This window comes from Patagioenas fasciata, chromosome 4, assembly GCF_037038585.1.
Source record: "Patagioenas fasciata isolate bPatFas1 chromosome 4, bPatFas1.hap1, whole genome shotgun sequence".
NCBI classification, from domain to species: Eukaryota; Metazoa; Chordata; class Aves; order Columbiformes; family Columbidae; genus Patagioenas; species Patagioenas fasciata.
In genome coordinates, this window is record NC_092523.1 from 39,377,986 (window position 1) to 39,392,535 (window position 14,550).

Here is a 14,550-nt window from a genome sequence, read left to right on the forward strand (position 1 = left end):
CGACGTGGAGAGTGAGCTCGGGGTCAGCTATGCGGTCCGGGCTCTGCAGCCGGCACCGCCGGACGGCAGAAAGAGCTCTCGGGGGAGGGAGAGATAAAAAGCAGGCAAGATCTTGCCTGTAGCAGGCAGACTTTAGATGGGGGGTATTCTCGGGTTGAGCTTCGCACCTTTCAGCCAGCTGTCGCCGGCAGCTGATACCTCTCCGCCCCGGTACCGCTCCGGCCGCCGGTGTCGTTACGGCGGGCCGGGGCAAGCAGCCGCTCTCCCCCGGCACAGCAAAAATGCAACCAGGCCAGGACCTGACCTCGCCTTTGATGTGTCCCTAGCGACGCCACTCTCTCCGCAAGGCCAAGGGCAGGGAGAGGACTCCTCTTTCCCGAGGTTCCCAGAGACGGTGCCCGTGTCACAAAGAGGAGCCGATCAGGGGAGCATTTTCCGTCCTCTTTCCCACTGAAATAATCTCTAGGAAATTCAGGGTGACATTTCTTGCCACTCCATTCCAAACCTGCAAACACCAGCCTCGGCAAAACCGAGCGACTGGAGTCTCCCCATCTTGCAGCAAGAGCACTCATCTCCAAGAAGCACAAAATTAATCCAGAAGGCCTGATCCTGCAATATCTGATGGGCCGGCCAGCTGTGCTCAGCCTTTGAGGCAGTGGGACTTGTAGGTTGGCGTTCAGGGCAGGTTTGGCGCCCCCAAAACAAGGGACCTGACCCTGGAGCAAAGCAAGCGCATCTCTGGAGCCCAGCTCTGCCGTGCTCCCCTCCAGCCCTCTCCGCCCCGCAGGTACACACAGCGATGAGTCTCCCCTTGCACCCCGCAGCTCGCCAGCAGTTCTTTTGCAGTAACTCCGGGGAAGGCCGAAACACCAGGTCGGTGGGGATTAAGTGTGCGGGATGCAGCTTTAGGTACTCTGTCCCCACTCCCCCAGTGACCGCTCTTAGCTTTATAAACGTTTCAGAGTCCCTCAGGTCCTTGTTTTCTCCCCGTTTGAAACCCTTTAAAACCTTGTGACGAGGAAGAGAAATCCGTCAGTAACATGCATTTTCTCGGATGCCCTATTGCCCTGACGTGTGTTTTCCCGTCGCAGTCGAGAAATGCAACGTGGGCTGGGTGTGGTGTTGTGCCGCACAGAGGGAAACTGCGAGTGCCCTGCCGCGACCGGGTTCCGAGGACAAGGCTGCGGAGATCTCCGAGGGAGGCTGGTTCCCAGGCGGGGGACGCAGACGTTTCCCCGGCTGCCTTGTCCCTGCCCGAGGCACACACAGACCCCGCGCAGGCCCAGGTTGGCCGCAGTGTCTCCCTGTCGTTCCTGGGGATCAGCCCGGTGGCGCTATGCTAGCCCGGCCGGGCCTCACCCGGGTTACATCCCACGGGCCGGGCCCTCAAAGCGACACGCGGATCTCTGTGTATGGCCGGGGGGGGACTTCGGTTGTGTCCGGGACTTATGGACAACTATAACTTCCCATTGAATTTGCAAGCACTCAGGTCGCGTTTCCCCATCCGAATGTCCCACGATGGGGGCTGTCGCTCAGCCCGGAGGGCAGATGCATTTGTGAAGAGAGTCACCTCCTCCCGCACCCTCCCCAGGCCTCAGTAGGACCCTAAAGCCTGCCCAAAGTGAGGGACCTGTGCTGAGGGTGCTACACCAACCAGGCAGATGTCCTCACTGCTCAGTTATAACTACGGAGGGTCTCCTCTCCCATCCTGCTGAAGGCAGGAGCCCTGAGAGTAGGTGTAAACCCCTGTGTGCATTTCACCTCGGTGATATAATTGATTCAAATAGACTTTTAAGTTGAGAGCCATGAGAATCTTCATGGAAAAGATGGTCTCGTCAGACACCAGGTGAGGGTGAGGAAACAGGGACCTGAGCATCAGAAATCGCCACTGCAGATGGGTAGGCAAGGCATTGATCATAAGAACAGGTATGATCAATGGAGAGCTGTCACCGCTTATTGCCCGCAGCCGCAAACTCTCCGTTTTCCGCCGGACAGATAGCAGGCGGCAACAGCGAGCTGCAGCTGCTCGCAGGCCTCATTACCTCGGCTGCCTCGCTGCACCGCCGGGTTACCTCCACGCCTCCCCGCAGTCGCGCACCCCAGCTTCACAGAAGGAGAAAAATACCAAAACCGTGGCGTTGGCAAAGGTAGCTTTAGGTGTTTGAGGGGGGTTGTTGTTGTTGGGAGTGTGTGTTTTTGTTGTTGTTGTTTTGGTGTGCTGCCACTCGTACCGCCGCGGTGCAGGCGGCGGGGGAATCACCCAGCCCTAGGGGATGCTCGGGTTGAAACCCAAATATCGGTCCCTCCCCACAGGTTTGAGAAGAGCAGGGGTGGGATCAAACATCCCCCCACCCTCAAACCCCCTCACCCAAGGTGCTTCCGCGGGTGGCGCAGCTGCGCGGCTGCTCCCGCCTGTGCGCGGCGGGTCGGCGTGGGCTTGGCGCGGCGTGAGTAGGCATCAAGTCTGGCTGGGGAACCTCAGCCCGTGCTGGACACGGCGAAGCACGCAGGTGCGTGCATCTGCATAAACATCTATGCCTACGTGTGTATAAATACATATGCATGTATTATTAATATGTAATATGAATACAATCGAAATATGTTATTTTATTTTAGTTACTTTAGTAAATAATAGTGAGTTAGTCCCGTTGTTTCTCTTTTGTTTCATGCATTTGAAGAAATAAAAACTGAGGAATATGTGAATATCCATTTTACATATTAAATATGTATTATACAAGCATACTATATATAACATATCAACATGAATACATAAACGCACGTGTGAATTTTACTGAAACGCTCTGGCTCGACGATACGGTAGGATGGCATATGTGATGTGATATGATCCAGTGTCCCTTTGGATATAAAGTTCGCGGCCGGGTTTGCCAGGATCTGCTTCCTAGGAGTAGCAGCGGTAGCAACCCCCTCGCTCCCACCCCATCCCCGTGGGCTCTGGCCGCCGCGTCCCGAGCTCGATCCGGATGCGGCCCGTGAGAAAGGGACGTGATTTTCCCGCCGCTGTCCCATGCTGGGGCGAGGTGGGGCAGTAAGACCTAAGTGCCTTATCTGATAGCGAGGTATCTCCGGCTGTTCCCTGCAGAAATGAGTCTTATTTATCAGAGGAGGCAAGGGGTGCCCGGAGTTAGCAGCAGATATTCTCCCTCCTACCCCCCACCAAGAAGAGAAAAAAAAAAAAAAGTCAGAAGGAGAGATATCGCTGTTGGCAGTAAGCAAACGGGATGAAATATATTCTTGGAGAACTGTGTGGAGACAAGACTGGTTTTCGTTCGTGCTTCTTTTCGCAAGGTTTCCCAAATACCTCAAGTTGTACGATGGCAGCTCAAAACTGCCCTTTGAAAAATTCACGTGGCACAGACCAGAGCTTTTAAACACCTCCTTATGAAATAACGGGCATTTCCCTAACTTCTCGTCATTTTATATTTTATTTTTAAAATTCCTACTATAACTTCAGACCGCAGGGTACAAAAGACATGGATAAATGCATGCATCCGTCCCTCCTTTAATAATCTCTAAGTCACCGTGTAACATTTCAGAACAGTGACTTCAGACCTGAATCCGTCACTTAGCTAAAAGAAAGAAAAACAGAGCACCGCTACTAATAATAGCAACGACAGGAGAAAGGAAAAAGGGAAAGAGAAAAGCTCTCACCGTTTTGGTTAATATTTTTCCCATCGGTTTCTTGCACAAAGAGCCGTGAGCAGGCACAGAGCAAGGCAGAGAGAGCTGCTGAGCCCCTGAAGCCAGGGAGCTACAAGCTACAAGCTCCCAGCCGTGGATTGAAGGAGCTCGTCTTTCCCGCGGAGGAGGTGGGGGTTGTGTTTCAGGACAGGTACGCGGCCAGGCAGGCGGCCAGGTCGGTTCCCCGCAGGGCACGGCTGCCGGCCCCTCCGCGAGGCAGCGCCTCGGGCAGGCCCTGGGCTGTGCCTCTCGGCAGAACAGGAGCTTCGGGCGGGGGAGGAAACCCGTGCTTGCAGCGGGAAAGATGGAAAGCGCCTAGTTAATAATAATAAAATTAAAAAAAAATAAATAAAAAGAGAGAGAGAGAAAAGAAAGAGAAAGAAGGTAAATTAAAAAAGGAAAGAAAAAGAAAAATAAAAAATAAAGAAGAAAAAAAAGAAAAATATAGGAGGAAGAAAATTAAAAAGAAGAAAGAAAAATGAAAAAGAGCAAGAAAAAGAGTAAGAAATGAAAGAAAAAAGGGAAAAATGAAAAAAATGCCATGCGTGCTTGGGGTTGCAGGAGTAGTGCTGAAGCCAGGGATGGGTAACACCAGCCCTGCACATTCAAGCTGCACTGTGTGGTGAGACTTGTTGTGTGGGGCTGGCACCGTCCATCCCAGGCTGAAGATCTGGCCTCACGCCTTCTCATGAACCAAACCTGACATCAAAGGACATGTGATAGACAATGTGGAGCACACATGGGAGGTTTGCAAGACTTTTTCTGTCAAAATGTGTTTCCTGGTGTTTTTCTGTCCTACTAGACCTAGCCCCCTGCATCCTCGCAAGACCATAGAGAAGCAGCAGTGAACTATGGACTTCTAGGTATGGGCTGTGCATACATGTAACTTCTCAAAGCTAGCCCGGGGAGCTGCTAGTTTCCTTTCTTCCTTTGTGGTATGCAGTGAATTGCAACAAGTTAATAGCCATTGTCATCCAGGGGTGTTTTTAATTATCTTTTTGTGCCTTTGCAGATTTAACTCATCTTCTGCCATTTTGCTGTACAAGCTGGGCATAAATCCAACATCCATACTGAAGCTTAGCCCTCACAATCAATATCTCACCTGCTTTGCATCTACCCCACTGGCCAACTCCTAGTTCAGCCAAATACAGCAACTGTCTCTATCTCAAGTTCAAGGACTTGATGGATATCCCTTTACCCCTGCTTAGCAAGAGCATATGGCCCCACATGATCTGCTAGGGTCTGGAGGCATAGCGGTACCCAAAATGGGTTGTAATGGGAAATTACAATGGGAGGATTTTAGGGCTCTGGACTGGTGGGGAGATGGCAAATGAAATTAAGACCATTTGGCTCTGCATGAGTATTTAAGAAAACACCTTTTTAAACATTTTAGGTAGTGATTTTAATAAAGTTGGAATTTGGGATGGAACCAGGAATTTGTAGCACATTGTAATGATGATTTGTTTCTGCTGATTTTAGTTTGTTTTTTGTTTTGTTTTGTTTTCATACATTCACATTGTGATGTTTTGAGAGGTTATAAAAAAGAGCAATAGGTGTGTGCATATCAATATACTACTATTTGCTGCATATGTATATGTGTACTCATTTCTCATTGCCATAACACATTTAGAGAATTCAGAGTTTTTGCAGAGATTCCATAGCACAGCATATAGAGTCACTGCAATACTACATACCATCTGCACCTAGGAAGCTCCTATTACTTAACTGGGATGCAAGTCCAGCTCATGAACAGACCAACATTTGAGGTTAGGTGGAAATCTGGTGTTTAAATGCAGACTATCTTTTTCATATCATCATGCCTTTGCCAAGTAACTGCCCTGACATCAGGGAAGCCTTTGAGATGTCTGAAGTTCTGCTCTGCACATGCACTGAAACCTTTCAGTTTTGACAGGGCTAAATGCATATCTCGCACCTAATCCCATCCGGATTTGCAGAAAAAGCATTATCCCTTCCTGGAGGAGCCTGCTCTGGTAGTGCACATGTAGTACACACTCACACAAATGGGGTCTGTGTGAAAAACGGTGGCACCAGAGCATGGCAGGAAAATGTCAGCAGTGAGACAGTGCAGTCAGAAGTATGGAGCTCACAGAATATCAGGCACTCAAAAGACAGGGAGAAGACAGAGCCTTATTTCCCTTGCAGCTGTGTTAGTCTGCATGGCATAAATAATGATTCATTCCCTCTTCCCTTCTCCCTTGCTTGTGACAACACAGGAACAGTTTCTACCCAGACATCAGTGTACTGTTACAGAGGGTAGGAAGTGGAAGTTTAACCTTCGTAAGGAACTGAAGTCCCCTGAGCCTCTGGGAATGTTCTACTAACCATCAGCCACTGCTTTCTATTAAAAAAATTATGGATTTTTTGGTTTCTGTTAGAAAATATTTATTCTCCACCCCTACAATGGAGGAAAGGACTAGAAGCCAGATCCCTGGCAGATCTAGGTAGTGCTGATCTGCTCACAGGGAGGTGCTAGGAGATTTCGTTCCCTTGGGAAAAAGGGTGTGAAGGTTTTTGTTTCTCTGATATGTATGTCTGTCTTGAAGTTGTCGGTGAAGGGGCTTTGGAAAATGTCCAAATCAGACTGCCCTGTTGAAGTTGTGTGAAGTGGCAATGGACTTTCTGATGCTGCATGAAGACAGTGAGTAGCTGTGCCCATGTGACTGGAAAGCAAGAAACACATGCCTTCAAAGGCACCAGCACAGGATGCTACTGGTGTGGGGCATTGCTGGCATGAGCCAGCTGCAGCTGAGGTCCACAGGAGTGCACACACTCCAGACGCCCACCCTTCTTGAAGACAGATGCTGCATGTTGTGTGCAGCCACCTCCTCCGCTACCCACCTGTGCTGCCATGCCCTCGCTGGGGCTCCTTGCCACTTGTTCAGAGCTCACTTTGCCCTTAGTATCTGAAAAATGAAGCCCTTGAAGTTCTGCTTGGCCTCACACACAGCTTTTGTGCAGCCAGGCCAAACTCACCACAGGTGAGGGGACCTTCACATGCACAACTGTGTTGCTTAATGTAAAAGAACAAAAAGGCCCAACCTACTAATTGCTGAGGCTGCTTGAATAAGGAGTAGATCATAGGGTCCAAAAAGCACAACTTTTGAGAGACCTGAACCAAGTCCTCCTTCTGCACGTCAGTAGAGCCTGTCAAAGAAATTTGTTCCAATAATATTTTAAGAGCCTAGGGATGGTGTTGAAATGGAAAACTTAGCTACTTACACTAGCAGTTGAATCGATGTTTCCTAGATTTCATACAGCTGATCAAGACAGGAGGTTTTGAGGAGGTACAATTTCTGGTACAGAAAGGAAGTGAGGAAGTATGGTTCATGTGCCCAAGGCCTCAACCTCCTCCTACCCCACACCCATAAAATTAACCACATAATTTATAATCATTCATGGGAGTTGGAATTGTCTTGACTTTTAAGAGACTTTTCTCATTAGACAACCCTTTATTCATTGTAAAGCATATTATTGATCTTAATACACAGAAAATGCCATAGCTAGCAACTCAGAATGTCTGTGCCATTTTTACTAAACAATGAGAACTGATGAGGTTTGGCAGGACATTAAAATATTTAACACTATAGCTTTGAGAAGGCTTTTATGTGTCTGTACTAATAGGAAAACCTTTTAACATGAAAAATGTTTTCCTCTGCTCTGCTAAAATCTCCAGTAAGGGCTGATTCTATTTGCATTAAACCCGATGGGAGGTTCGTTACTGACTTCAAAGTCAATTCCAAGAGGAATTTCAGTTTGGAAAATCATCACTAGAGAAGAAGTCTCAGCCTTTTAGTTGCATGGCTAGTGCCATTTAAATTAGCATTTCATTACACACCCTGACACTTCAGAAGGCATCTGGGGAAAGTGCATTTGGCTTTGCCCAGAGAAGTTGCACATTAACTGCCTGAACATGGTGGAAATGCCAACTCCTGTATCATCATGTTGTCTGAAACATGTGAGATGGACCAGGTACCGCTCCTAGGAGAACCGCAGACCCTATAAGAGTCTACTTTTGAGACACTTTTAAAATTTTTTTATTTTGTTTTAACTGCCCAGATCTCTGTTCTCACTATCCAAACATGACTTGCAGGGCTGAATTCTGGTACCTTGGCTGAGTCTCTGTCTTTGCAGTATCACATGCAGGGTGCAGAGCTCGAGGGAAATAGTACAGGAGGCAGCAGAAACCAGACCATTGCTACACAGAGCATCACAATGTAGGTAACAGGTAGCCATGACAGGGAAAGCATATCTGGTTAGATTCCTTGACTCAGCAAGGAGTATTTGCTAGCTGGCTAATCTGCTAATTTCCCTTGTGAGCTGCTTAAGGGCTGTGCCAGCATCCTGGCAAACTGAGGCCATTGTCACATTAGGGCTGCAAGGACATGTCCAGGCACTCCTCCATCCCGTGAGCCTGAGCGCTGTCTGGGGCTGGTGCACACCAGCCCTGACCCCTGCAGCGAGTGTGTCCTCTGGCTATGCATCTTCACATTTAAGATGGAGGGAAATAAGTTAACTTGGCAGCCTAAAAGTAGTTTGTGATGAAAATGAGATTGTAAAGTTAATGCTTGTGTTGGTTCTTTCAGTATTGAGCTCATGTGAGGGTACTCTGATCCTTTAGGCACCTGGAACACAAAGGTCCTTCATGCCTGCATTTCTCAGAAAAGCTCTAAGGGCAGTTATCAAGGGCCCACTGAGGCCTCTTGGACCTTTCTAAATTTGAACAAAGGCTGGTACACTTTATTTTAACTATGGAGTTCCTCCCCAGATTTTCTTGAGGTGGGCAATTTAATTATGAGCATCACATTATTTATGAAGATCAGATTTGCTTTATCATTTGCAATCTTCCTGTTACCTCCAGAAGGACAGCACCTCTATAAATGCCAGCAGGAAAAGAACAAAATGTAAAATCGGTATTCTGTAATCATATTTATTCCTATACACAACAAGCTCAAATGCTGGGATCTTTTAATAGCTTTTTCCACCCTTTGTTTGGATGTGGTTTTCCTGATGTATCCTAGTAACATGTTTAGTTAATTTATATTGTGTGTATGTGTAGACAGATATACAGACATCCATATGTATGCACACACATAGTCCTCATTAAATAAGTGTTAAACCTCCCACAGCAGAGTTGGGTTTGGAGGGCAGTAGGGCTGCAGACTAGAAGTCTGTTCCCTTTGGAGAGGGGTACCGCAGACTCTGCTCCAAGGAGGTGCACACCGTCTCTGGTGGGGACCTGGAGCCCCTGCGCCTCTTGTGCGAAGGTTGCTCTGATGTGTGCATCCCAGGCAGGACTAAAATCCCAGTTTCTCACTCTGAGTGAAGCACCATGCTCACAAGCCCTCCAGAGGGGATGGGTTTGTCACCCCTCAGCTCACTTGCACGTGCAGTGTCTGGAGCATTCGACCAGTCCCCTGATAGCAGAGGGGTTGCTTACACGTATATCAATGGTGTGAGGACTTGATCCTGCAGTTGTTAGGAGTATCTCAGCTGTTGCAAGACAAACTCCAAACCCAGGAACATTTGGTGGATGATGAAGAAAGGAGTGATTCCACATATCGCACAGTAAACCACAAATCCAATCTACTTGTCTGCTGCTAGAAGACTCTCTCTTGAAGGACTCAATCCTGGCCATGTCTGTCTTTATTTAAAAAAGCAAGAGCTGGCTCCCAGGCTACAATATGCAGTCTTGGAAAAGCCACACTAGAAATATACTTTTTTTTTTTTTTTTTCCCAGGCCCACAAGTGATTCGAACGAATTTTGCATTGTTGTATTTACTCTATAGCAAAAACTCCCTTCAAGGAGGATTCTGCAGACCTAAGGACTGAGAAGTCAGGACTGGGAGCTAAGGAAAGGACATGAATAATTTCCTTTGTAGCCAGTTTAGAAAAAGCCAGCTGCTTTCTACAGTCATGCCAGAACTAAGAGGAGATGGTCTGAGGTTAAGAAACACACGGGATAATTTTCATACCAAATGTGAAAAATGATAAATTGTTTCAACATATAGTAACTTGCCATAAAAATGCGATATGTGTTTCCTTCCAGCCTTAAAATGAGACTTTATAAACTCTACCATCTTTGATTTGTTAAGACAACTTTATATTTATTTTTTTAATTCATAACTTTGTGAGAAAACATAATGAAACCCTTGATGTTTTTATGATCTCGATTAGCACTTCATTGTATAAGTTTTTGGTTATTGAAACATACACTAAATATTACACTGTAAAATCTGTTGGGACTTATTCAATATATTTTGAAATTAATAGATAAAAAAGACAGGATTGCAAAAATGGTATTGATTTTTATTTTATTTCATTTAATAAAAAAAGTCACTTAACTGCACAGTTCTTTGCTTTGTTTTCTCACTTATTGTGTATATATTTGAAGAAAAATATCTGTTACATATAAACTATCTAACACTAAAAAGTGATGTCGTTATTAATAAGTTACTGAGAAAAATAAACCAGATTGTACTTCGACTTCTATCACTCCTGGTAAGTGATTCTTCTGGAATAAACATAGCTCTAACACATGTAAACAACACAGGAAATTAATAACAAAATTATTTGGATTTATTTCAGATGCTGCATACTTCATGTAAATATATGTGGCTTTCAATTTCAATGATTTTCCAGTAAGTAATAAACTTTGCTCATTAACCTCCTCTTAAACTAAACATTTATTACTTTATAAGTGTTATTTCAACTAAATCAAGTGGATGTTCTTGGTAAATTAATGCAACAGATCTGTTCAACCAGAGAAGCAGGATGGCTTCTTTTGAGTTAGGAAAATTCTGAGTTTCTACTTAAACTTCAAGGAAATAAGATTTTTTATGCGAAAAATATTGATAATATCTTTTTTAAAGTAATTCACCTTTGCCTCATAAGCTCAATGGTAAAACATGGGAAAAATACCATCAGTTGGATAAATTTACATATATCTGTTCCATTAACCCTGGGTTAGTATTTTTTCACAGAACTGGCTTGGTGGGTCTGTTTTTGTTTCGTTTTTTTCTCTACCAGCCATGATTAATCAATATTTTCCTGGAGTGATGAGTGGGAAACAGAATTCTGTTAAGTGTACAATTTTAAGAATACAAGGACAAAGAATATTTTGCATTTTCTGTACCAACAGGAAAAACATATATTAAGAAACATTTTGCTCTCGTGATTGTCATGATACATGTTTGATTTCTAAAAAGTTGTTGGCACTGGCCCCTGTGGAGACTTTGGACACTTAGAAAACCCACTCCGAGAGGTATGTGTGTGCAGCTCGCGATGCATAAAAAGCCCTGCCATGATGTAAAGGTTTGGTGTGGGACACAACAGCAGCTTCGTCATCCTTCCTTACTTGAGAAACCACAAGCAAACTCCTGGGGGTCAACCAGGGGAACCAGCCTCATCTCAACCCAAACTTCTCATGTTGGAGCTGAACTTGGAGAAGTCCGATGAGCCACTGCTGCATGTCCTTGGAGCTAATGTCGTCTTCCTTTCCACCCAAGTGCCAGGAGGAGGTGGGCGGTGATGGTGGCATGGCATGGACTTCTCTGCATTTCAGGAGCTGTCAGCACACATGGGAATTGCTGGCTCTGGGGCCCATGGGAGATTTCTTGTTGCTCTGACTTTGTCAGATATCAGCACACAGCTTAGCATTTAACATGAATTCTAGGCTCCTGGATTTTCTCTCTTAATGAGGCACAGGCTTTCCTTGGGGGACAGTGAATCATCACATTTCTCTAGCACAAGCTTGCAACCAGCAGCACTTATTTTAGGGATTGCGTTTGCCCAGAGTCTGTGTGAGGCGAATTTAGCTCTGATTACAGGACACAAGCAGTACAATCTATTAACTCAGATATAAGTATTTTGAGGGTTTTTTAATTTAATTTAATTTTGTTTGGTTCAATTGGATTTGCTTCAGACGTGACTCATTGCCACTTCCTGTATCTCTATGATGGTTCCTGCAGGACCCTCAGCCGTGGAGCATGGCTTGCACCCACTTCAAACACAATGCAAATGCTCATGTATATTTTTCATACAGAGGCTTCATCTAAATCAAACATGGCATGCCAGAGGGTATGCAGTACACATCCTTGGTTCCTTTAGTACACTGAAAAAAACTACAAAGGGGAAAAAAAAAAAGAGAGAGAGAGGAAGAAAAAACCTCTGGATATATAAAGGAAGAAGTCAAATTCCAAAAACTCACAGGAAGCTAAATTTTCCAGGCACAAGAAAAGCGACATTTTCCAAACCTTAACACAGCATGGAAATGTGATGAAGAGTGGGGCTGTTATTTTCAGTGAGGCCATGGACATATATGTAAATACAACCAAATTGGGAACACATTCTAGGGATTAAAGAGATCTGCGTAGCACTAGAAGAAAGAAGCTGCAGATGTAACTGCTAACAACAAAAGAAAGGAGTTCTGGCCAAAGTTCAAGATTTTCTTGCACCCAAGCTCATTGTTGCAAACGAATCTGGACACAGTATATAATTTGTAGTGACTTGTAGATCCAACTTCTTTTTGTTGTTGTTCATGAACTAGCTACCATGTACCAACATGCTGACTTTTACAAATCAGTTCCTTCAGAGCAATTCAGCAAACACGTAAGGCAGATGTATTTCCATTCAGGCAGTGTCACTGGTCTATTAAACCATGCTGCTACAGTGGCTGTAAGATGGGCAATGACTGAAAAGTGGTCATGACTGAAGATGATCTAAAAGTTCAGAGCCCCAATCAGCAGATTTCCAGCAACACAGAGGCACAAACTCCCATGAAGCTGATCTTTAAGCTTCAAAGAGGTCTCAGGCATAATGATGAGCCTCTCTTGAGGAAAAAGAGGGACCAGATGGAGAAGATACCTCGGCAGAGCAGTGGCCTGGGAAACAAGACCCATCAGGATAGTCCAACACTTATTTTAATTTATTGGTGTCTGTAGCCAGAGCTCACTGGCTATCTTAGCAGCAGGTGTTAAACAAATCATTAAAACTCGGCTGCATAATTAGGAAATTCTACCAGGTCAAGACAAACACTAAACCAATGATAAATAAGTCACCTCATGTTCCACACATAGTTGAGAGCATCCCAAACACACGAGAAGAGTGCTCAGCCAAAATTTTCCTGTAAATAAGACCCATTTTGACAAGTCTCTCACTGATCACCTGAGAAATATCAAAAGTATTTTCAACTTTATAAATTAAACATTTATAATTAAACATTCCTGTCTGTATGTTGTGAAGACCAGAAAGCCTGATGGATTAAGGAAGCACATAGAAATATTGTATTCAGTGTCCACACTTACTTCCCAGGTCTCCACAGCAAATGCTGCACTTTCACAGCTTAAAACTGGTAAAAAATAAGAATGCCAATGAAGATGAAAGTCCTCTATATTACTGCCTGCAACAAGGAGGTCTGTGTCTCATGTTATTCAGTGATCCTGAAGGACAGAAAGAGCTACCATATAATATCAGTGGGAGACAGAGGAACAAGTATCTTCTGTCCATCATTATTTTTAAGCGACTAGCAGCAGCAGACCTTTCAGATCTGGGAGAAAATGAGCTATGGAGTGGTGAGAAAGTGGAATTTCTCATTCTCAATATAATTTTCTGTGCTGATGCCACAGCCAAGCAAGGCCACGTGCAGGGCCTGCCCTGTGCCAGCCAGTCACCCTGCCAGCCTCGCCATGAGTTGTTGCTTCAGCCCTAAGAGGTCACCACAGCTGAGACCTGGGTCTGCAAACCCACTGCCCCCTGGAGCCAGGTAACTGCTTTGCTCTCTCTTGTTCTCTGCAAGCCATCTCAATCTGTGTCATCTCAGATTGAGCCCAAACCACAAGCTCAAGCTCTCATCTCCTTTATGCTGGTGATGGCAGTGGGTTAAACAGTGCAAAAGTAGGATTATTTATTCTATTTACTACTTACTTCCCACTTTGGCACACAATACTTTTATTTTTGTAAGATCCTGTTCTGTTGAAAAAAAAAGGGGCAGATAAAGGAATCAATTTTATATATATTTACATCATCCTTTTTAGTCTTAAAGTATACATTCAAGTATTTCTATTAATGATACAGGATGTTAAACAGTTTTTCATATCTTTTTATAAAAGCTTTTCAGCTGCTTTTAACAAAAGGAAAAGTTGGTTTAACATATGAAGCCTGAAAAATTGCCAACTCTAAAAGAACATTACTCCTTTTTTTTTTTTTTTAATTAGTTGAAATGCTTCTGAATTCCCAACATAGCTATTGGGATCCAAGGTTATGATCTAAGAGAAAAGATATGTTCATTTAATTAAAGTAGCCTTCTACGTTTTTTAAAGAAAGTTACATTTAAAACATTCATATTGCTGTTTATGAGCTTTGGGAGGACAAGAGGCTCTGGGGATTGCTAATGACATACAGATAGCCATATATTCCTCTCACCTCTGCTGTTTTCCCTGGGACTGATTCTTCATTGTTTGTGCCATATGCAAAGTAATAATAATCTATGTCTCTTTTACGGAACTTCTAAGTGTTAGATTGAAAAGCATTTAATGCTTATGCTGCAGATGGGACATGGAGGCACAGGAGATGAGCTGATTTGCCCCATGGGGTCACAACGCAGATTAGTGGCAAAGGTTGTCCCTGAACAGCACCCTCCTGAGTGACCCATGCCAGGTGTAAAACACAACCATCTGAAACTGCTGACCCCTCTGCAGCCCGTTGCTGCTGCAGATGCAAAGGAGAAACACATCCCTTGCTTTCAGTGATTTATGCCTCATTGAGAAGAAAGTCCCAGAGCATTGTCAACATGACTGAAAAAGAGCAATGAGAGATCATAATCTAATTGATATT